Source organism: Squalius cephalus (assembly GCF_949319135.1).
Source record: "Squalius cephalus genome assembly, chromosome: 1".
Lineage (NCBI taxonomy): Eukaryota > Metazoa > Chordata > Actinopteri > Cypriniformes > Leuciscidae > Squalius > Squalius cephalus.
This window is the reverse complement of record NC_137122.1, coordinates 37939499-37964325: the sequence shown is the minus strand read 5'-3', so window position 1 is coordinate 37964325 and position 24827 is coordinate 37939499. Positions and strand designations below refer to the sequence as shown.

The following is a 24827-nucleotide window of genomic DNA, read 5'->3' as shown; positions in this document are numbered from 1 at the left end:
TTCGGAAAATTCTGTGGCTGAAGCGATTTCGACCAATCAGTGTCTTGTTGCTATGCCAAATATTGAACACAGCAACCAATCATGAATGAAACAGTAATTTGGTCCATCACTGTACCCTTGATGTGAGAACAATTATGTACCTTCATTTCAATTGTACCTTAACAGGTACCAAACAGTATCATCAATGGTCTTTCCTGTACCATTAAAGGTACTATTATTGAAAAGGTACAAAACTGTTCTTTGAGGAACATTATTTGTACCACCGTGTACCTTTTTTTCTGAGAGTGTAGGTCTAAATATTTTGTCCAGTGCAGATGTTAATTTTTGGTACCAATTTGGTGTGTAATTAAACACATTATTGCAGAAATTGTTACTTTAATCTTTCTTTTGTTTAGACAAAAAGCAGCTACTGTAATACATTTGAGCAGGACTTTATTCCACCTAAAGTGGGCCAGGTAAAATGGCTTTCTCTCTAGAGACATCAGTATGGCTGAAATAACATGCTAACATTTATTGTTGTAATTAAGACCCCATCAATTAAATTGTTGACTATTTCACCTTTAAGGCTTAATATTGTAAAAATTAAGACATTTTAAGACTTTAAAAACTGCAAGAAAACAGACATGCATCAGCAAATTAATTCATAAAGTTTAATAATCATTGAAAAATGATTCACTGACTATATAACCACAAAAAAGGTCTAATTTTTTCATTTTTTCAAGGTCTCAAAAACTAATTTTTTAAAACACAGAACTATAATACTCTCTGTGACTCATTTTTTAAAACACAGACTTATACTCTCTATGACTCATTTTTTGATTGGTCCTCTTCTGTCCATTCGAAGTGCTGATGGGCTCACGCAGATAGAACCTTATAGAGCCAAGTTAGAGTTCGACTTTGTAGATAGAACCTTTTTGTTTTTTCAATAAAAAGTCCCAAAATGTACACAACTTAAAAAAAAAAACATCACATAGGGGAGAGTGGGGTGAGTTGTGCCAGTTTTTACTCAAAGTGACTTTAAAGTGAGGCCATGACAGTAATGCCTTCAACTTAAGGATGTACATGTATTTCAGGATGTTGTGCATCCCTGAGAATAATAACTTTGGATCTGAAATAAATAGTTTCAGAAATATAGCTTTTGGGAAAAAAGTGGTCTCATGGCACAACTTGCCCCTGGTGCGGGGTAAGTTGTGCCTTTTGGGGAAATATGTTGGGGTAAATTGTGCCAGTGCTTTCTGAAGTAAAACAGAACATTTTACTGTTATGAACCGTATGCTATATGATAGCAAGACAAATTCAATACAAAATGACTAATTTAAGTTTATTTAGATATTGTCACCCTGGAATACCATAGCATGCGTTTTTCCTACTATGGTCAATTGCATAGGGATTTTGTATTGAACACAACTCTGGATCACAGTGTCATAGAGACAAGGGGGCGGGCTCATTTTACTCAGACGACCAATCAGTCTCTCAGGATCATTGTGAAGCTATCAAGCTACGCCCTAGCAACCATTTAGAGCACCATAGCAACACAATATATGATTGGCACAAATCACCCCACTCTCCCCTAATGTAAATAAGTTGTCACAGAATAAGAATATGTGAATAACTCAATTTTGACAAAAATGTCAGATAGAACCTTATAATTCCAAGGGGACGAAATGTCAAAACCGGTACCAAAAGTCGTTCACATGACGATGTGTCGCAGTTCTCTCTGGCAGTATATAATAGTTTTGTATGAGGTAACGTTACAGAGCAGATTTGAAGTTATTAATCCATGAAAATGTTAATCCGGTTTCGGTTCGCTGTTCGCTTCGCTCTGTGAAGGCGCGCACGCTTCTCCATTTCAAATGTGCACACCAACTTAAACACGGCATGTCGCAATCTGTGACGAAGCATGCGAGAGCCAATGAGAGTTTGATATGACTGCCGTAAAACATGTCGTAACGCTTCGGGCGCAATTTTTGAATTTGAATTCACTACGAGCGCGGGATTTGACGTTTACGGTCTCTGCTGAGAAATGGAGATGAAGATCGCTGGATAAAGGGCTGAATTTGCATCTGTTTCTTGCAAACAACGTATGGATTCTAAGGATTTGGATTACATCAAGCTAATAAAATGTATGTCTTTTGTGAATTTACACTACCGTTCAAAAGTTTGGGGTCAGTCAGATTTTTTATGTTTTTAAGTATCTCCTGCTCACCAAGGCTGCATTTATTTGATTAAAAATACAAACAAAAACAGTAATATTGTGAAATATTATTCCAATTTAAAACAGCTGTTTTCTATTTTAATATATTTTAAACTGTGATCAGTCTTCTAAAAGGTCTTCTAGCCTGGCTAACGTCAGACCTCTTTCTCATTGAGAGGTGGTCTGGGAACCACATGTTCATTTTCTCGTATTTGAGGCGTGGTTTACGAATGCCCAGAGCCGTTTATTGGGCTCTACGAATGTCTATCAAATGCGTCTGTACGTAGCTCATAGCCAATGATCGTTTCAATTTTACCAGATGACGTATGTAGAGTGACAGAAATTCGACGAGGAAGAAGACGAAATAAAACTGCGTTCTAAACTACTTAGAACACTATCTAAGGCTGCATCGAAAGGTAACTTCGCGTCTGATGCCATGTTGGATCCATAGATATAAACAAACTGCTTCGGTGTGTCGCATAGACGTTGTCATCGTCTTGCTCCTCCCTCCCCGTTGTTCTTCTTCTTCTTCTTCTTCTTCTTTTTTATTGGCGGTTAGCAACTATTTCTTGTGCATTACCGCCACCACTGGACTGGAGTAAGGAACGGGAGTTACTGACTATTCTGTACTGTTTTAAACAAACAAAATAAACAAAGAAAACAAACAAATAAACAAACAAATAAAACAATCAGATAAGTAGAGTTTATATCCTTTTAAAAAGGCCTGTACTTTTCAAAAAAGAAAGTAAGAAACCAAAAATTTCTCCTGAACTTCTTTCCAATAAGGTCTTAGTATCTAGAGACACTTGCTTTGCTTCCAGCTGATTAACAAGCCTTTGCCTAGCCTGATTGTATTTATGGCAGTAAATTATTACATGCTCTACTGTTTCAGGTGTATGGCTTTGGCAATACTCACAATTTCCATCACCATGCTTTCTCATTAAGAACAATGTACTATTCAGCTTTGTATGACCCAACCTCATTCTAGTCAGCACAATTTCTTCCTGTCTAGTTCTGGTTGTGTGTGTATCTTTTCCCACTTTCCCTTGTATCCTATATAGATGTCTTCCTGTGCACCCATTGTCCCAGATATGTTGCCACTTTTTAATGGTTTTAGCCTTAACTATACTTTTTATCTCTGCTTTACTGTATTTCACGTCTATATCTATATTGTTTTTCCCTGTTGCTCTCTTTGCATGTTCATCAGCCAGTTCGTTACCCTCCACTCCTATGTGAGCTGGAACCCATAAGAATGTCACCCTCCTTCCTGATGCTTGCAGTCCATTTACTAGCTGTAAAATTTCAATTAAAATATCTTCCCTTGATTCAGACTGAAAGTTCTGAATACTAATCAGTGCTGAACTAGAATCAGAGGAGCTGATTCTAGCTGAACTAGAATCACTGTCTGCAAACAATTGTTTGACTCTAGCCACAAAAGTGCTAGCCATATGGCTACCAGTTCAGCAGTATACACTGCTAGGTCATCACTTATTCTTTTAGCCTTTACTATGCCCACCTCAGGGATTACATAAGTAGTTGATACCATGGACCACCTGTCAAAAATGATTGATTGACAGGTGCCCCGCCCCTTCCGGTGACATGTCCCGCCCCTTCCGGTGACAGATGTCCCGCCCTTCCGGTGACAGGTGCCCCCCCCCCCCCTTTTGGCATAGGATCAAAGGGATCAAAGAAGATGAGATGAGATCAAAGGAGATCAAAGGGCTTTTGAAGTCTTTTTGACAGCTAGTTTTGATTTTTGATTGACAGGTTGACAGTTAGTTTTGATTTTTGATTGACAGGTTGACAGTTAGTATGACTTTTGATTGACAGAAAGTGTTTTAATAATAATTACATCATGGCTATGACAGCTAGTTTGATGCCTTTTGATATGGACATAAGGTTTTGAAGACGCTGTGATTAAACAATATGTTATGGTATCTGACAGAAAGTCTGATTGTTTGAAGCCTATTGATGCCTTTTGAACATGACAGTTAGTGTGTGTTTGGAAGTTGGTATCACAGGATTCTCCTCCCTACATATCCCTTAGCTTATCCGGGCTGTAATGTGAAGCTGATAAGGAAAAAACTGTGGAAGTTTATCTCACTCACAAATGTTGAAAAGCCATTCAGTTCTTTTAAAACAATATAAATTATTATACAATAAATAAAGATCTTACTAAAACCTCACACCAAAAGTTTAAATAAAATGAGAGTCACAAAAGATCACAAAGTGTTTACTGAAGCGCCTCTCCAGCACAGCCCCGGCCTGAGTGGTGCGCGTGCCCTCCGCATTCTGACATCCCCCTCCTTCTGCTCCTCCACATTCCAGAGCACAGTGATAGTGAGAAACAGAGATTTTATAAAATAATGTATATTTCACACAAATAATATAATGTACAATAATATAAAATAACATCTTACTGAAATCAATTCTTTCAGTTTTAGATAAACAAAAGAATAAAAAAATCATCTTACATAAAACATTCTGTTCTTTAAAAGAATATAAATGATTATAAATAAAGATCTTACTAAAACCTCACACAAAAAGTTGAAATAAATGTACAACTATCCAGTTTAAATAAAATGGATTCACAAAAAGAAGAAAAGTTAAAGAAAAAACATAGGCCTACATGTTATGAAACAATCAGTTAAATGTTTAGAGAGTTGAAGAAAAAACATACAGCTCATGAAACAACGCAATGTATAAAACGGGTTCACGAAAATAAAAAATCATCTTACATGTTTAGAAATCAGGGCCCTCTGGCCTCTCTTTACACCACCTGTTTGACCTGCGGAGCTTTCAAAAAGCACCAGCCAAAGGGTGTGTGTGTCAGAGAGTCACACAAATTCAGCGATCAGGATATCAGGTGCTGAGTTTGTTTATAAGAAATATAATCTTAAAAGTTTAAATGATATCTTTTAAAAATAAAAGACTGTTTAAATAAAATCTTTAAAGTTTGAATACATTCATATCTTCTATTTATCTTTTAGAAGATTACTGTAATGATTTTGTTTGAATTGAACCTAAGGTATAATTGTTATTAAACAATGTCTGTTCAAAAACTTTAGATGGTTGAAAAACTGCACTTAGTCGTCTTAAATCTCATTTATATGGAAAGATTCAATCAGCATTGTTTTTGTCCATGCTGGGGTTTCAGCTTTTCATAGCCATAATGATTTTTGTACCCCAACTGCATATTCTATCCCGTACACCTAAACACGACCATCACAGAAACCTACATGTTCAAAAATGAAATAAATAAATAAATAATTAAATAAAATGTAAACAAAGTTTTAGCTAAATAAATATATATATATAAATAAAAACACCATACATTTCCAGAGAGGTGAAGTAGTTCTTTATGCAACAATAAAAAACAATCCAAAAAGCAAATAGTTTAAGTTGTCATAAACAAAACAGCCCCAGATCCTTCAGAGATAAACTACAGTGTGAAATAAATGTTCCAGACCCTCACAGAGACGAGAGGAGTTACAGACCAGATGAGCCTCGGAAGATAATGTCACAGTAAATCTAGTCCGCGTTCCAGAGTACATCCATAGTTTTATACTAAATTCATTTAAAAGCATAACCTTAAAAGTTTAAATTAGATATTTATATATGTCAATAAAAGTTTTATTAAAATCATATCTTCTTAGAAGACTCATGTATGATGTAAATGATTTTGCTTAAATTTAACCTAAGGTATAATTGCTACTAAATAATGTCTGTTCAAAAACTTTAGATGGTTGAAAAACTGTAAGGCGTCTTAGATCTTAGATCTTTTGTCCATACAACATGGTGTCACAATGTTTTTAAGAAATCCGAGGACTCTACATTGCTCTTATTTACACTAAGTTTGTATCATTTGGATCACCACACAATTTCAGACGCGATGTGCCTCTGTGGCCCATGACGTGGCACAAGTCAAGTTGGCGAATATTTAATTTTACTCGTCTTGATTCAAAGCATGATCTTACTGGTAGCTATGATCTATTACACGTATAAGATCATTTTAACTTGTATCTCCCAAACTATCCTTAATCAGTGTGGAAACACACGGGGTGAAACCCTTTTCTAAGAATATACTATGGGTTATCTACTCAAAATATATGTAGAAGTTTAAATCCGGTGTTTAAAATCTGTCTGGTGGCCACATGAATAGACTTTGGGGAGAGCTGATGATACTATAGCAGGAAGCATGCCCTTTGATTTTGGAGACTTTTTTGTTAAAGAACCTACAAGTTAGTTCTCCCAAAAGAATTTCTCCCATCTAGCGGTGAAATTGTATTTTGCATTTTAACGAATAGTGCTCTCTAGCGCTTTGCTTTTCAAATGCGTGTTGCAACTGCGGTAGCCGTTATGTGCCAAGAAGCTATGACAACATGTCTTCCAATAGCACATCATCGAGTTGAACTATACATGTTCTACTGTTATGCTGCCTATATAATGATTTACACAACCAAGCAATGAAAAAAGCTTGTCATTTAGACCGTCATTTTGACTTACCTGTCGAGAAGAAAGCAGGCAACTTCCCTTTCAAAGTCTTTCTCCTTCATTAGCTCTTTCCACCTGGGGAAAAGCTATCCCGATATTTATTTACATCCCGATAAATACAATTTTTGCTTTTTGGCCACAAGGATTCCTTCTCCTGTGGCTCTGCACAAGTATGATCCTGCATTATATTGTCCCGTGCACTGCAGCCTTTCAAATTTTCCGGGGTAGTGACAAGCGCCTCTCACTGATCTCCTTGTCCACTTTAGCCGGTCTCAGGCAGCCGGCTCTGAACGAACACGCGTTGATGAAACGTGTTGAGGTAGGCTAGTGCTTTTCGTCCCTCTCTGCCATTACAGTTTTTCAAGATGGCGGAACGACATGGAAGCTTCCATGGACTTACCCGTCCCATGTAAATAAAGATAAGAAATGTTTAGCTTACAAGGATAAGTCAGATCATTGGCAGAGGTCATTTTACACCAATGAGGACATATTTATGAATAAAGACAATGATTTTAGCTAATAAAATACCATTTTTTTCAACCGAGCGAATCTGCACATGAGAGGCCTTCAGAAGTCATAACTTCAGGGCTAGGTCAGTTGGCGAAAACACTGCATGTGTAAAAATCAAATACTGTATTACACTTTTCAAAGGATAATCTAGCTTTAAAGTTAGAATTAAAAGTAACCAAACATATCTTCATACTTGTTGTGTTCTTTTTGCTTTATAAATGTATTTAGCTTATATTTCTACAAATATGGACTGAATACACGATTAAACAAGATAATCATGCTACCCAATACGTCTGACACAACAGTGTTTTAAAATTCAACTAAACCATGATACCAGATGATTTTTTGACAGTTTTCGGCATAGTTTCAGGCGTAGTGCAACCATGCAATGTTCGAGAAATCTAATATCGGTGTAATCTTTGCGAGGTCTCACTCACAACACACAACTTTTGTGTTGGCTGATCCAGACATAGCTTTACTAAAATAAAATATTATGGAAGTCATTGCACTGTAATTGTAAACCATATTTTATTTATTAATATTATGGTTTCATGTTGATTTAAAGTTTTTTGTTTGTTTGTTATTAACTAATACCTTCATCTCTTCATACACTTCAACATCCAGCACAAAATTAAAGAGATATATGAGCTAAGGATGTCCTCTGACCCCAAATAAATTGATAGTGGAATGTTCACAATCTACAATATACAGGTAGATATTCTCCTACTTAGTATGTGTGTAAATAGTTGTGCTTAAATCTTTGGATGTATTTTTACACACCATAGTGATGCAAAGTTCCACAACCTATGAACTAACTTTAAAACATTATCTTTAAGATTCAAAAAAACAAATCACTAAGAATTTGTGATACACAAATAAATACACAAAAGTTTCCAAATGATGGTTTTATTACTCCACCAGATTTAGTCATCTTGTTCAGATAGCAGACGACACTGGTTCACATTTTGTATGTTGGACTGTATGTGTTTTAGGTGAAGACGTTTCTTTGAGAGCCGTCAACATTCAGTGTTTATAGAAATAAATGACGATTAAGAATTTAAGTGATAGTCTTTCTGTTTGTGAACTACATTGATACTTTGTTTAGTGCAACTTTCCCTCTATCTACGAATCACACAAAGTATGAGTAACAAAGTTACACTTAAACTATTACAACATAATCACATCTGACTATTGCACCGAGAGATGCATATTCATCAAAACTTGAAGCTGTTAAACAAAGTTCCACACTTTGGTGAAACCTGCAGATAAAATTGCACCAAAAGTAAATTCTAGAGGTCAACTGGGTTAAAAGTAAATGCATCATCATGAGCCATTTAAAACAAATACAGAAAAGCCACTATAGTGATCAGTTTTAGTTTTTGAATGTCTGTAATTGACATCTTGTTTCTTTTTGTTTTTGTACAGTTTGCAAAAAGTATATAGTCTCAGAGCGTGGTCAAACATGTTCATATAGGAATGTATGAAAAACATGAACAAATATTGCATAAAGATAATTAAATGACGGTCCTTCTAGTATGAGACTGTTTAAGACTAAACAAATCATATTTATTTTAGAACATCTTTTTTCTATGTCTACGAAACGTCGACGTGAAAGATGAGTATTGCTGTTTTTTCTGTTACCTATAAAACTATTACACTTCAAACTTGTCTAACTATTACACTTATTTTGTTATTATTACACAGTTATTTTGTTTGTGTGTGTGTGTGTGTGTGTGTGTGTGTGTGTGTGTGTGTGTGTGTGTGTGTGTGTGTGTGTGACAAAACAACAGTTAAGCTAATGAATTACATACGTGGTATTTTTACGTGAAAGGAGGGTTGATTCATTTTTTATTCTGTCCACACCAATACTTTGAGTTTTATGCATCGGTCTTTTAGGCCCGATCCAGAATACAGACGTTGTGTTTTAAGTCTTAATGATTGTTCTTCTTTTTATATTAAGAGCAGGCGCGCTCAACTCGCAAGATAGTTTATGGGTGCGAGTAATAAAAAACGTTTATCAAAAGTAAAGATGAAAAACCGCACTCTCAGGTTCTATTTTCATACATTTATTATTACCATGTCCTCACAGACGCGTTTCGGCCTAAGCCATCATCAGTGCGTACACACTGATGATGGCTTAGGCCGAAACGCGTCTGTGAGGACATGGTAATAATAAATGTATGAAAATAGAACCTGAGAGTACGGTTTTTCATCTTTACTTTTGTTCTTCTTTTTATGAAAACATGTGGTGAGCTAAGTTTTAAGTAAGTTTTTGGCCTCATCAGCATAATGCCGAAATGTTTTAACATATCGTCAATTTCAATGGTTAGATAAATCATCTAACTATTATATCTAACAATCAACAGTTATATGTGAAACAAGCACAGTCGCATTAAAGTCGGATTCTTGTTTATATTGAACATTGTTATTGAACCGCATGTTTAACAGCGCTAGTGTTCTCGGCCTCATCAAATTTCATCAAAGTCACATAGTTTTCACCGGAGCATACCGACTCTGAAACAAGACTTTGTTTAAAAGATTTTGTTTGCATTTCTTCTGAAACACCCTGTTCTGAAATTGTTTACCACGGTTTCATTTTTAACATCACTAGCGTAACACTTATCGTATTGCCGCGTGTGATTGTAATGTTTTGTATGCCGTTTTCTTTACACTTTCCCCCGGATATGTGTTTCCTACAGTTAGCTGTAATGTTAGTGAACTCTAGGTCTTCTCTTTGTTCATATATGACAGTATTCACATGAATTGGTTTGATTTGATAAAATGATGGTTTAAACCATCATCTTCATGTGAGACATTTACATTATATTATTATTATACCGTCCTAGTTTTTAAATAGCGCTAAAATGTATATTTTATATTTTAACCCTTTATGCGGATATAGAATACCGCACAAGGTTCTCTGTTCTCTGGATCTATGTTTTTAAAAATACCGTGAAACAAAGACGCATCTTTCTATAAGCAACCCTCAAAATCTGTGCATACAACAAAACACATGTAGGTGTACGATGATTTATCAGAAAATTACTTTTGTTTGAAGAAAAACTTAAATCAGCTGGTGCTTGATAACTATTGAAGTTATTAAACACCCCTGAATTCGGTAATGATGCGTTTAATGCGATATTGATTTTAATTTTAACTCAATGCGCTAAAGGTCTATTGGACTTTAACATCTTAATAGTTGGTCAAATTAACTTAAAGCATGCGCAAAATGAAATACATCCTAACTACTTTCTAAATGTTTGTTACAGAACTTATGGTGAACAATTCACCAATGCATATGTTTTAAATGTGTAATGTTTAATCAGATTTTGTAACTGGATCGAGTGAAAATAATAAACTTCTCTCTGGCGGCATGACTTCTTGTATCCTTGTTTTTATTCATCAAGTTAAATGTAAATTTGTAAATCCAAATGATAGGAAAACTTTATGATAGGAAAGTACGGACAGCGCCTTTGACCAAGCCTCTACATATGGGGCACTTGCGCAGAGAAGATGCACATTCTTTGCACACAACTAGGTGACCACAGGGGATGAAGACAATGTTCACTTCCTTATCCATGCAAACTTTGCATGTGCGCTCCTCTTGAAGTCTTCTTAACTGTTCCTCCATAGGCAAGTCTGAAAGATCTTGACTCGGTGATGCAGCTTCATTGGTCTGGGCCATCAGTTCTCTCAGCAGGCAGACATCATTCTTCTTGATCCAGTTGCAGAAGACTTCTGCTGCTGCATTTCCTTTCGACAGGACTAACTCAATGAGCTGCCCTGTCTGCTGCTTGACTGTAGTGCAGTTACGAATAATGCCATACTCTTTCTGCGAGATGACGTTCTCCTCTAGAAGATGGTCCATTAAGCTCTGCACACTTTTTAGTTGCTGTGACATGGCAAGATGATGTTTCTTAAAGGGTAACTAATTCCCTGGTCAGAGCCTGACTCCACCCACTGGCAATATTTGAAAAATGCTAGAAAAGTGGGCAGACCCCAGCGGAGATAGAGGGGACGAACCGAGGGCGGGGCTGAGCGCGGGGGCGTGCATTGAGACCCGCAGTGACGGATTAATTGACAGCTGCTGTCAGACTCTAAAATGGAGACTGACTGGAGTGACGCAAGTAGCTGTGCAACAGAGCGATCATTTGAGGTCGAGGACTTTTCTCCCCCACCTTCACCTGAAGTGGAGGAGGGCGAATTCTGCCGTGCAAAGGCAAAAGACCGTAACTTCGTTTTTGGTCGAAAATGAGTTATTTATATTTTTGGCACATTCAAGACCTTCTTTATCATGTGGATAAGTATCTTGAATCAATTCCGTTTTTTTATCGAGAAAATAATGATTTGTCTTAACAGTAACTTCCAAAAGCCCATGAGAAACCAAGGCAGAACACCGTAACATCAGTTACCGCTCTTTGGCTTTGTTTTGGAACGCTCAAATTACGAGTTACGGCGCTCTGCCTTTGTTTGGCCGCGCGTCAATATGAAGTTACTGTGCCGGTGTTCTATCAAATAATGCTACCTACCAGATTGTACGGTTATCTGCCTTTGTTTTAATGTCCATTAAAATTAAAATTACGGTGTAGCCTGTGTAGGCCTACTTTGTACAGCTGCCATCAGTCGCTCTAACTTCTGATGTCCTCAGAGCTTTGTCCTGCACAATTGCGGTCAGAACATTTAGTATGGTCTGCTCCATCGACAAGCGTGCGATATCGATCGCGAAGGATTATGCAGAGTTGACAGAAAAACGTTACACATTGCCGTATCAGATGAATACAACCAAGAATTAAAGCTCGGCAAACTAGCTGGCAGAGTGCCAAAACTTCGCCTTCAGCCCCGCCCTAAACGCGGTCGATCGAGTCAACGCTGGACTAATAGGAGGTATTTTGTCATGTCAAATGTATTAATAATGCCATCAGAATGCAACCAAAGCACAGGATAGCAATAAGTAGATGGCTATAAATAATTGTAAATCATACAAAATAAATGCCATGATCACTAGATTTTATACAGGTGCACTATAATGATTTTGTTAATGGTGATATCAGCAACCAAATATTGATAATGTGGAAGTTACTGCCTTTTGCCTTGGCATGACTTCTCACTTTTTGCTGACAATACAAAGGCAGAGTACAGTAACTTTAAAATAGTGGTCAAAAGTCAAGTTTGAGCTCAAGATTTTTTTATGTATATAATTTCCATTACTAAAACATCTATTTGCCAGATTTCCAGTGTCCTACCTATAATTAATTTGGCGAGACAACTAAAAATCTTTAAAGTCATTTTTCTCAGTTCCACACTCTAGCGACTTAAGGTCTTTTGCCTTTGTAGGGCAGAATTGTCCGCGGACACAGCAGGACCAGAACCTTATCAGTTCGAGCCGCTGGCTCAAATTGCGGTCTTAACTCCCGTATCGCGATCGGCATCCGACGATGCTAGCGAAGCAGCCGCGCACGGGAGAATGGGGCCAGTGTCTGAGTGGTAAAACATTAGCATTATGGCTAAATTAGGCTAATACTAAAAGCAAATGCTAACGGACCAATAAAATGTTTTTAAAAACATGCATTTAGGCTCATTTTGGTATGATTTAGTGGTATTAATTAAGCGAAAAAACATATTTCAAGTCTCCCTGTACAAGTACAAATGATTCTGTCTCAACAGGTGCACCTGTGGGCATTGCAGCTCACTGTCCCTGGTAGAAAACGTGTGTTGTAGGGAGATACCCAAGGTAGCTATGAAATATGACAAGAACAGTGTTAACTTTAACCATTGAAAGGTTACTATGACAAAGATATCTCATTCAAACAGATTTTCCATCTCATGAATATGATTGACCTGAAGAATGAAAGCTGTATCATATACTTGGATACACTCTCAGAAAAAAAAGTACAAAACGGTACCTTTAAGGAACAAAAGCTTGTCACTGGGGTGGTACCCTCAAAGGTACATTATTGTACCTCGAGTCAGAGGAGCAAATTTGTACCTTACTTGTTTGTACCTTCTAAGGGCCAATACTGTACCTTTGAGGATCAATAATGTACCTTAGACAAAGGTACAATAAAGTACCTCTGGAAAAAGGTACAATTTTGTCCCATTAAGGTACCACCCCAGTGACAAAGCCATTTTGTACCTTTAGGTGGCAAAAAAGTTCCTTTTTATTCCTTAAGGAGTGAAAGAAAATAAAGGCAAACAACAACTAACTGAATTTTAGACATTTATTTTAGTCCTTAAATGGAAAACAGTTTAATTCACAGATTCAATAATAATTCATCTCACAACCATACAATGTAACATCACAAAATAAAATGCCACAATGTTTAGGATGTCATGTCTGATATAAAAAACATTAAAAAAAAAATTAAACATTTTTTAAGAAGCATTTCATTGACCAACTGACAACTTCATACAATGTGCATGAACAAGTCCGATGTGCTGGATTAACTTCACCAATGTGAAGGCTCTTCGAGAGCATTTAGGACAGCTGAATGGTGTAGGCATTGCGGTTGTTGATCAAGCTAAAATGTTGATTACCCTGGTCACACTAACAGGTAGAGGTTTATCACCAACCTCAGACATTTTTAGAACATATCGCTGAATGAAAATCAGGATGTTCTTCAGGCGAGATGGATATACCACGTTGTATATGAAGTAAGCACAAAAAGCAGCAATAACACCTTCCTCCAAACCAAGCGCCCTGCAGACTGACTGCCCATCCAGTTTGACCACTGCAGGGACCCTTTGAGTCAGCACACTCCTCCAGTCAGAGACAGCGTCGAGTTGTACAGTAGGATATGGCGATGGTGGCTGATCCTGCAAGAGATCATAAAGTAGTTAAAATGCAGAAATCTACCACATTCATAAAAAAAAAAAAAAAAAAAAAACTGTTCATATATATACACACATACATACATACACACACACACTAAAAAAACTTCTACGGTTAGTAAAGACCTTAAAGCGCCCATATTATGCTCCTTTTCAGATTCATAACTCTATTTTAAGGTTGTACCAGAATAGGTTTACATGGTTTAATTTTCAAAAAACACCATATTTTTGTTGTACTGCACAGCTCTCTCTCACTGCTGCAGTGAGGTTTGCACTATGCGGCCCCCCATGTCCACACCAAGGCCCAGCATTGATAGCTAGAAACTTTGTATTATGAAATAAGACATCCAAGGAAAGGGATGCATATAATTCTCCCAGTCTCTGTGGGAAGTAATGTAAACAAACAAAAAAAAGTATATACAAATTACACACCTCCCCAAGTATGACTAGAATGTCATTTTTCTCCCTGAACAGGATCGGCAATAGCAGGATTGCAGCTCTGAAATCAATCCCTGAAAAATAAGTAAAAAAAAAAAAAAAGGGGAAGTGTATTACCTGAATGTACATACAGTGTATTTTGGTTAGTTAGACCTTATCTTGTCTGAAGACAAATAGAAAAGAAATTAAGCTTAAATGGCTCCACAACACTAGGGGTGACCATGGCTGATCAGTGAGTCACTTACCAGGGACATCTTCGGTGAGGGCAGCCTCCCTTTCCTCCAAAGCCAGATCTGCAAGGGGAGATTTCCTTTGAGTCAATCTAAGCACTTTGGGTACTAGGACCTTAAAGCCATCTGCGAATCTTCGGCAGATATTCATTTCATCATGAAGCCGGCCCATTTCCTGAAATAGCTGCAACACAGCACAAACAAACGGGAAACATGTCACAAACATTATCATAGGATTTTAAAATTAAATTTCAAAGCGAGCCTTTAGTAATTTAATATGAACTCCAACACAAATGTAAGGAAATAAATGTAGACAAACCCCGCATGGACTCTTAAGGAATGGATATTTGTTAATGGCTTCTTTGATAGTCATCCCATTGGCAATCGCTCGCCTTCTCCAAGCAAATGTCCTCATCATCCGTTCCTCAACCATTCGGGCATCTGGCTGTGTCTTCCGGTACTGGTCCTGCAGGACTTTCACATGGCTCGCTACTGAGGTATCATCCTCCCCAATAATATCCACCTTCTACGACACAGAGGGATGACAAACATTTGCTCATTTGACAGTTGCTTTTCCCCTTTTTAATGTTTATGAAAAATAATCTCTTAATAACAATTTATTACATTTTATATAGCGTTTTTATCATAGCTACTTAAAGCACTTTACAGGGGGGACTATTCTCTACCATGCTGGGTTAAGGGGCTAACCATTGGGCCACACTGCTTGTGTGTAAAACATGCACACATAGATATACAGCAAACCAAAGAAGATGCTCTGACCTTTGATGCCTTGGCTCGTTTGCTTGTGTTTTCTTCCTGTTGTAAAGGCTTTTGGTGATGACCAAATTTCTGTTTCATTCTTCTCACCTCTTCATCATCTACCAGTGGCACCCGCTCATATTTGAACTTACGTTTGAGAGACATGTGCCAGGTATGCTATTTAAAAGAATATAAAATTGAACAATTAAATAAGCATACAAACCACTTGCAGAAAACTGAAAGCACAAGCATGAAAATACATGGTGGAAAACAATGTGTGCATCAAAATGTACGTTAGAGAACATAGTTAATATCTTGACTGGATTAGTAACGTTACTCTAGGTATAAATAAATAAAGGTTGGCAATGTTCTAAGACAGTTTGACGACCAAATAAAGACTAAATCATAATTCCAAACCCTCACTGGCTATCGATAGTCACATTCCGCCCAAATGGCTTTGCTTTAGCATTAAAATATTGCTGTTGGGCGGCAAAAAGCTTGTTTTTTTTTTCATCGTTCTCCTCTGACGCAGTCCTAACTAACGTAAGTCAGAACAAAAGACTTTTCGGCGGCAAAAACGCTTCTCGCAGTAGTTTTATTACTAAATTTGATTTTAGTAGTTTTATTACTAACTACTACGACGCTAAGCTAAGCTATAAAACTAACGTTACTTCGTCAGAGTTGGATGAGAAGTGTTTTTGCCGCCGAAAAGTTAACGTACTGCTAAACGTTAGCTCGATGGTGAACTGTAGCTAAGATAGCAGCTAGTAACTTATGTTACTTATAATCATAGTATGTGGAACGGCAATATGGGACATAATACTGATAATGTTTTAACTAACTAGTTAACGTTAATAATGGCAATCGTCAATGTCGAGTCTAGCTAGCTAGCGTTAATGTTGACAGAGAATGAACTTGGCTAGAGCTAACATTAACAGTAAAAGTTAACTTCCAACTTTGAATTAACACCACACACACTGATTAAAAATTAAAAAAAATACTTTACCTTTGAATTTACTTCTCTCCTCTTCAGTGACCTCTATCCCAAATGATTAAATCCTCCGTGGATAAATGTCGAAGCGCCATCCTCCCGCCTTTGATCGACACTGACAGCGACTGACAGTTGGATCACTGTCGATTCACTCATGTATCCTTTCGCGCTGCAATATTTATGCTTCCGCCTAGTCGAGCTCTGGTTAGCCTGTAGCTAGATCCTTTCAACTTAAAGCGTTAACAATTATTTGTCTGTTTTATTCTAATATAAATAGGGTAAAGGGTTTGAAAATCAAATCCTTCAATACTGTTTGTGAATATAAATGATTACATAATCCTCATTAACATGATTAAAAATGATTCAAAGGGACACTTCACAAAAAAAAAACAAAAAAAAAAACAGTCTGATTTATTTTGCCCTAATCTAAAAACTTTACAGTTCATTTAGTTTGACAATTATTGAGTTATTGAGTTTGATAGTATAGGTTAACTTGTGTTTCTATATTGAGAGATGACATTTTCAGCATCCACTAATTCCTGCCATTTTACATTTAAACACTAAGGTACAAATATGTAAGGGACAAATATGTACCTTACACCTCGAAAAGCCCACAATGTACAATGGAAGGTGCATAATTGTACCTTAAAGGTGCACAATTGTACCTTAAAGATACATTTTTGTACCTTTAAGGGTACATATGCAAAGTTTGTACCTTAGGGAACAAAAATGGACCTGTATTGTACCTCTTTTTCTAACAGTGTATTTATTATCACTCATAGCCATGCAAAATGTTTCTAAAGCTTCAGCCTATCTGATAAAGATATAATTTTGTGTGAAAAGATTGCTTTATCAATAAAATTAAACACTAAGTTCACATATATTGTCTTTCAATAATTTAAGTTAAATGTTAAGTCAAATTCAAGCACTTCCAAGCATTTTAAGCACCTTGTACGAACCCTGAAAAAAAAACACAATACCAAATATTAAATAAATCATCCTAACAAAGTAGTAATAATCTCATGTTATAGGTAGTACACAGGTGTGACCAGATAGGTGGAGTGGGCTGTATAACAGCACATCCAGGATTTGAGCCGGTAGCACTTAACCCATATGTGCTACAAGCTGTATATGGTACTTACGTACAGTTATATGGGGAGATGGAAGAGACAGTTATAAACAGGTTAGTTCCAGAAAGAAAGGTTACATTTTATATAAATAAATATAAAAAATAAGTGTATATAATGCATTACAATTTTTTTATACTCAACTTCAACATACATGTGCACCACCTGTCTTTCAGCGCATATAGACACCTTGCGTATTGTAATGTCGTTAGGTGGTGTTGGGGGTACCTTGGCCAACATGTTCGGGTGGTCATACCTTCATGTGCGGTGACCCGGATCAGGGAAGAGTTTCCTGAAGAAGGAGCTTACAGAGGTTTCCTTCCCCCACTGCATTTTTGAATTTTTTTTTTTTTTAGAATATAAAAATAAAATAAAAATGAATTAAAAGAAGCATTTTTAACTGGAGTTACACACCACACACACACAAAAAAACCTCTTTAGTCTAAATTTGCAAATAATTTTTCTTGAATGTTGTAGATGACCAGGTTTTCCCCCAGGTTTGATCATCCCAAATTTAAGACTTCAGGACCTTTTTAAGACCACTTTAATGAAAATGAAGACCTATATCGCACTCATTATGCAGTCGTAAAACACCAGATCAAATCCCAATAATGACTATTACGAACAAATGTTTTAATTAAAAATACATTTATTAAAAAAAAAAAGCATTTAACAATACACCGATTTATGCATTTTAACAGAATAAATATATTTAATTAATATTAAATAGTACATAATACACTGATTTTTTGGGTAAATATCAAACATTCATAAACAGATAAACTTTAAATTGCTTCAACCATTTTTTCATTTTCAAGAATAAAAAGAAATGTAAATACACCTTAAAAACAAGGGAGGGATGGATAGAGAGACATAGAGAGTGGTAGATAGATAAAAAGAGACAATGCGAGAGAGATAAGAGAGATAGTTTGCGCATGATACTCCCAAAAATTAGACGTTCTGCTAAAACCCTGTTGAATTTTCATTTCACCTTGCGTTGCTGTCTGGTTGAATAAATAGGCTAGTATAATGAAATTTAAGACATTGTTAAGGCTTTAATTTAGTTACATGACATTTAAGACCTTTTTAAAGTCCAACTGAAATCAAAATTGACCCTATTATTTTGTTAGCGCATATTACTATTTACTATTTACTATTTACATATACTATACTATATTACGGTGTATGAATGAGTGAGTGAATGGGTGAATGTGAGGCAATATTGTAAAGCGCTTTGGTGGCCATTGGGTCTGTGAAAGCGCTATATAAATGCAGTCCATTTACCATTTACTAGTCTTGTGGTGAACAATTAATCCGTGCAAGTTAAAACACAGAAAAAAAAAGCACTCCCCTCAAACCATTAGTCTGTAATGAGCGAGAGATGGAGAGGAGGAGCGCTAGAGTAAAACCCTGCCCTATGTTCAATATTTCTTTTCACTGGGAAATACGTCACAGCACTGGAGAAAAGTCGTTTGCAACTTCCGGTTCACGCGGACTTTAAGACCCCACGGCTACCCTGATGACAGACAGGAGTGTCCAAGCTGGCAGAGTGGGTAGGTATAGAGCTGGATAGTCCCGCCCCTTCCACTGACCTCTAGGTTGAAAAACGGCCCATTTGGTTTGAATGATGAGATTTGGGTACAAAACACACAGGCATCTCGATCTGTCTCCATAGATTTTCTCAACATTAGCACCGTGATTTGACAAGTGGAGGGAAATTGTGTTATGGGGTGACGTCACATAGGCGACATGTAGTCTTTCTCATTATGTCTTTTCCACAACTGCTAGCCAGATAATCATACAATATACTGTCAAACTCATAACATGAAAAATTATATTAAAAATTCACAGACAACATATGTTCACATTCATGGCACAATTCAAAAGGGACCAGAAAATAATTATTTTCTCACAATAGCAGCGTTTCCACTGTCGGGCCAGGGCCGGGCATATATTTGTATAAATTATAATTCTTTCTAAATGTGATGTAAATATGTCCTGTAACTACCAGATAAACAGAAACAGACACGACTGAAGTAGTAAGTGTGTCCTCTTTCTTTTGTGAAATAGACCTAATGTTAACGGTAATTTATTTCTGAGTGACTAATGTGCAATTTTGACATAAATTAATTCATTATTGATCAATGTTTACTTTTTATTGTAAACCTGTGGTAAAACATCGATGCTTGGGTTTTAAATATTCAAGTAAACAACAAAAAAGCTAGCAAACGGCCGCTTTTATCATGTTTGTTTTCAACGCTGTTTCCAGTGATTTCTGATTAGTTTTCTGATAAAACTTCCATTTGTTGGTGAAATGATGGGTTAGTGTAACTTCTGCATCCTTTAGCTTGGACTACAAAATTGCAGCGAGAAATAATAATGGCGGATTGCTCGAAGTGTTGGGCCGGAAGTCGATATCCTTATTTGGCAGTTCCGCAGCAAATACTGTGACGTATTAGTTCAAAAAACGTCATAGATAACAGAAAAATCTGAACAGGTTGAAAAATGATATGTCCCCTTTAAAGCCCTAACTCGCACTGGCCCGACAGTGGAAACGCGGCTATTCACTTGCATTGACGATTTTTCAACCTAGAGGTCCAGTGGGGTTTTAAGGATGGGCGGGACTTACCAGCTCTATAACCTCATGCATTTTTAAAAAACCTTGACCGGTGTCTGCTCACTGCCTCTTTTTTGTCGGGCCGAATAAACTGAGCACACAGTTTTTCTGGGACAGCCTTTTGTCCAGAGAAGTCCAGGTACGGCTGAGGGTCTTCCACCACATGGTGGAACAGCAGCTCCATTAATTTGTCAATGTAGCCTTCAGAAAGAGAATTATTATACTATATATATATTTTTTTTTTTTGAGAAAACTCAGAAAAATATAAGTTACCTGTGGTAGGATTGCTCTTCAGCACTCTCACTGTGAATTCTCCATGCTTAAATTTTGGGAAAACGATTGAGTATCGCAGATCACCAGCTGCAGTGGATGCCTGTGATCTGCCTGCATTTTCATTGTAATGCATCGCAGCAAGCTGTAGTCTGAAAGGGGAAAAAAATACAGTAATCAATATTATAATGAAACAAATCTCAAACATGACTTAAGATAACTATAATAAGTTACAAATGTGTTTTTACAGGTTACGAAATTGTAGTGTATTAGTAAGCAGCACTAAATGTGTAGTCCATTATCTTGTTTACCTGCACAACATTCCTTTGAAGGAGAACACCACATTTTTGGCTGAGAACTTCAGAATGAGGCTGTGGAAACACTCGATTCCAGAGGTGTGGTATTCTGGACTGATTTTGTACATGTCTTTAAGAAGACGTGGTGACAACAAAATTGCTGTGAATTTTTCACATGCTGCTGTGCCTAAACAAAATATTTAAAGTTTTTAATACAACAGTTGATGACAGTGTGGCCGGAAAACTTTCACTTCTATCACATTAACACAATATATTTCTCAATACTGTTTTATAATTTAGATTAACTTTGACTTGTTGCAATGACTTGTTCAATATAAATCTAGAGAGTGATGTGACTACAAAATAAAATACATTAGCATTACAGCTTATCTGTACTTACTTGGTTTGAGCCAGTGTCTTGTATTATCGCCAACCAGAGGCTCGTGGAGACAAGAAGGAAACAGGGCGTTTTCGTGGCAGTGGATGTTCTGAATGTGGTTTGCTACAGAGCTCCACTTGGCCACTATCTCCTCCCCAGATTTTGATGTGGTCGCAGACCAATAAAGGTGATTGACCACACTATTTCTCCATAGCCCCACGTCCTGCAGTCCCTTACCCTTACTAAGGGCATCCATTTTTTTACCAAGTCCTGAACACATAAATAATAATAAAAACAATTACTGTACTCAGTGTTTCCCGCAGCACTTTATAGACCAAGGTGGTGGACTAACATTCAGTATAGGCTATATGATAAAAATAAGTTTGTGATAAATTAACATTTTTGGGGCATCTTAAAAAGTTCACTTTGTACAATCTTCCCATATAATTGTCTACCACTTTAACTGAAAAAATTTTTTGTTAGAAAAAATGGTACAGTTCTTCGTTCTATTCAAAATACTAACCTTTTCCCATACGCCGCTGCGGTGGTGGAGTCCATGCAGGAGGACTCAGAGCAGCGTTTGGCACTGCATTGCTTTTCAGCGCGAGCTGTGTGGAGAAGCCCATTTCCACCTCTATCGCGTTGGAGAAGCAATCCCGCGTAAAATGCAGGTTGCACACTTGAGCTCTAGGCGGGAACTCGCGGTCTTCCAGGCCAAGTGCATGCAACCACTGTCGCCTAATTTCCAAATCTGCTGGAAAACTATGCAGTCCAGCAGTGCTGTTGCAACCAGCAACACTACACCTACGTACCATCCTGACCACTGTACTAAATACAGATAAATCTACGCTAACTCGAAGCTATCCTAACTGATGCAATACTAACGTTATGCTACTAACAAACTATGCTTCTAACAATACTACACTAACAACTATGCTAATAATAAACTACCTAGGCTACAAGAAATAATCTAAATGACTATATAAATGCTATGCTAAATAGATGCTAAAAATACTCTACCCTGATCGTTTTCAATACTCGCAATTCCAACTCCTGACTCGCTACAGTGGTTTTGACGCAACAAGATGTTTTTTATACTGCCAGGGGCGTGGTGAGCTCGTACCAAGGGCGTGGTGAGCTCGTACCAAGGGCGTGGTGAGCTGGAACCTGCTTACGTCACGCAGTACCTTTTAGCTCACGCAGTACCGCAACATCCAATAGGAAAATTCAACTGCAGTAGCCACCGTTCAACCTGAAGAGGGCAGCACTCAGACGTTTTTACACCATATATTGTAGAATTAAAACACTTTATACCCAAATGTCAAAAAAGTTACTCGAATCAATGAACAGCACTAATAAAGACCCATTCTTACAGATCATTAACTAAAAAAAGTTGGTTTAGGGTTTAGTTACCCTTTAAGAAAAGTAAGAAACTTACTTTCTCGCTCCTCCTCTCTCTTCTCATCTTCTGCACTTAGTAAATCAGACACCAACTCTTGAACGGTTTCGTAATTTTCTCCACTTGCGAGGATTTTGCTTTGAACGGTTTGCTTCACCACAGGATTATTCATCATCACGGCATCTTCTGAACGGTCTTCTCCAGGACCCAGGTGTACAACAGGTGGATCAACAAATTCTCTTGAGTCGCTGTCTCCATTAGTCAATAGCTGTTCAAATAGTCTTGGAAATCTTGCTTGAATCTGATGAACAAACTCTTGGCCCTTTTCTTGCAACAGGTATTCACATCTTGGAAACCACTTAGCATGTTCTCTCCATGGATCATCACCAGACTCCCAACATCTGAGTCCGCCATCACAACAAAAGCACTTCACGTCATCATTACGACCAACATAGTAAAAACCAGCCTTAGCCAACTGGTCTGGTCGAACAGATATTCTTGAGGGCCAGTTGACAAATGTGAGCAACCTTTCTTCACACTGTTGCATTGCCGATCCATTGGAAAGGCCGCCACCAGATAAAGGTACATTATCTGCACGGTCACCTCGAATGAAGCGGCAGTTGGGGTAATGCCTCTGGTGCTCTGATGCTGCCCGATCTCCCGGTTCCCAGTTGCTAAGCTGGCCTCCACAACTGAAGCAAGCCACTCTGTCGCCCTGGCCAAGGTAGTAGAAACCGCTTTTGGCAAGCTCGGCTGGAGTTACTGTAGCAAGAGTCCAATTCTGAAAGGTGTCTAGGCGTTCCAGTTCCCGACGCATGCCAGGATTGTGACAAGTCGGAGGTCGCTGGTGAGACATATCCTCAACTCCACGGGAGGAAATGGGGCTGGAGAGGGCCAGGTTGCTGAATGCCGTGTTTAAGTAACCCACCTGCTCCTCCATTTGGCCTGAAATGGATGCCGTGGTGGTTGATGTTACGGCTGTCGCAGGGTTGGAAAGCTGTAAGATGGCTACGTTGCGAAGCGGGGGAAAAGGCAGAGTGAGAGGACGACAGGAGGTTTGCGGTGGCGGGTAAAAATGTGATCACAGGGCGTGTCCACTCAAGCCCTTCTTTCTGCTGGACATCCCATGACTAGTGTCTAGTCGTCCATGACAGAACACATAATCTTATTAATCTTATTAAATACCCTCTATGATGCAGGAAACGATGCTAAGAACAAAATCATATATAAAATGTGTACTATTATAATACTATTTTTATGAGCTCAGACATTTTTTCATTCAGAAATTTTTATTTCAACATTATACTTTCGAGTATACATTGAAGAAATTTGAGTGAAAGACATTTACAGATGGTCTAACCAGAATAGAAAATCTCTGCAGGCTATCATGTTTTGCTCCAGGGTATAGTTGACCAGACTTTCAACTAATTCACCAACGTTAGTTTTTGCATTTTTTGACACCAGTGACACACAGAGATCCGTTACAAATGTCCATATAGCGAGTATTTCTATGATTTCGAATTCGTCACAACATTCACGCAACACATCCAGAACTTTTCTGAGGATTACGCCATTTGGCTCTTTGCCGTTAAAAAAACATGGGCGTTACATCAGGCCATGGCTTTGTCAAGCCTCTTACGACTTCCATTTCATTTTTGAGATTTGTCACACGTTTGGTATCCTGCGCACAATCGTTTTTCATACCACACGCAGCATCGATGATCCTGTGCATCAAGCCAACCATCTGGCCTCTAAAATGATCTTTAAACATAGAGTCTAGAGTAGCTCTTAAAGGACACTCTTTGCCCGTGGCGCACTCACACGCCGGATGATACTTGTTCTCCATGCGTTTTTGCGTCGCCATTTTTTCAATTTTTCGAATAGTCCACTATTTGATGATGAAAGATGCTTTTCGTTCCTGGAATGTTCCTGGAATCGCCTGAGTGAGTCCTTGCGGCACAATCGTGCTGGGTTGGTGCGTGGAAGTTTGTGGTTTTGGGTCAGAAGCTTGAGTCGAAGAAGCGTAGTTTGCGTCAGGTTTTGGCTTTGATCAATGAGATGATGCAGTAGCACAGCAGTCCGAGGCTAGTAGAGCTAGAGTACAGCTAGAGCATGTAATGCCCTGAAATATTTATCAGGACAACAGCTCACCCCGCCCCGCTGGAGGGGCTGAATAGGGGTGTCGTCATCGCTTAAAACACACCTCTTCACTGAGGCCTATGGGCTTTAGCTCCCCTGACTTCACACCTCTCTCTTCTTATCCCCCTTCTCTTGTTGTTTGTTAAGCGTCCTTGG

At 37.8% G+C, this 24827-nt stretch overlaps 2 protein-coding genes and 1 pseudogene across 6 annotated transcripts in view; all 3 read right to left on the bottom strand.

Moving 5' to 3' along the window:
- ighd (immunoglobulin heavy constant delta) overlaps positions 1-24827 on the bottom strand; it is a 790210-nt gene that overhangs the window by 66631 nt on the left and 698752 nt on the right. The gene's annotated exons all lie outside the window — the stretch shown is intronic.
- The window catches only part of LOC307154331 (uncharacterized protein), a 780250-nt gene that overhangs the window by 143926 nt on the left and 611497 nt on the right, over positions 1-24827 (bottom strand). The gene's annotated exons all lie outside the window — the stretch shown is intronic.
- On the bottom strand, positions 10644-24396 carry LOC307166232 (putative inhibitor of apoptosis; annotated as a pseudogene). The gene is made up of 3 exons: positions 24172-24396; positions 22572-23644; positions 10644-11178 (listed from the first exon to the last, which is right to left on the bottom strand). The product of its transcript is annotated as a putative inhibitor of apoptosis (transcript).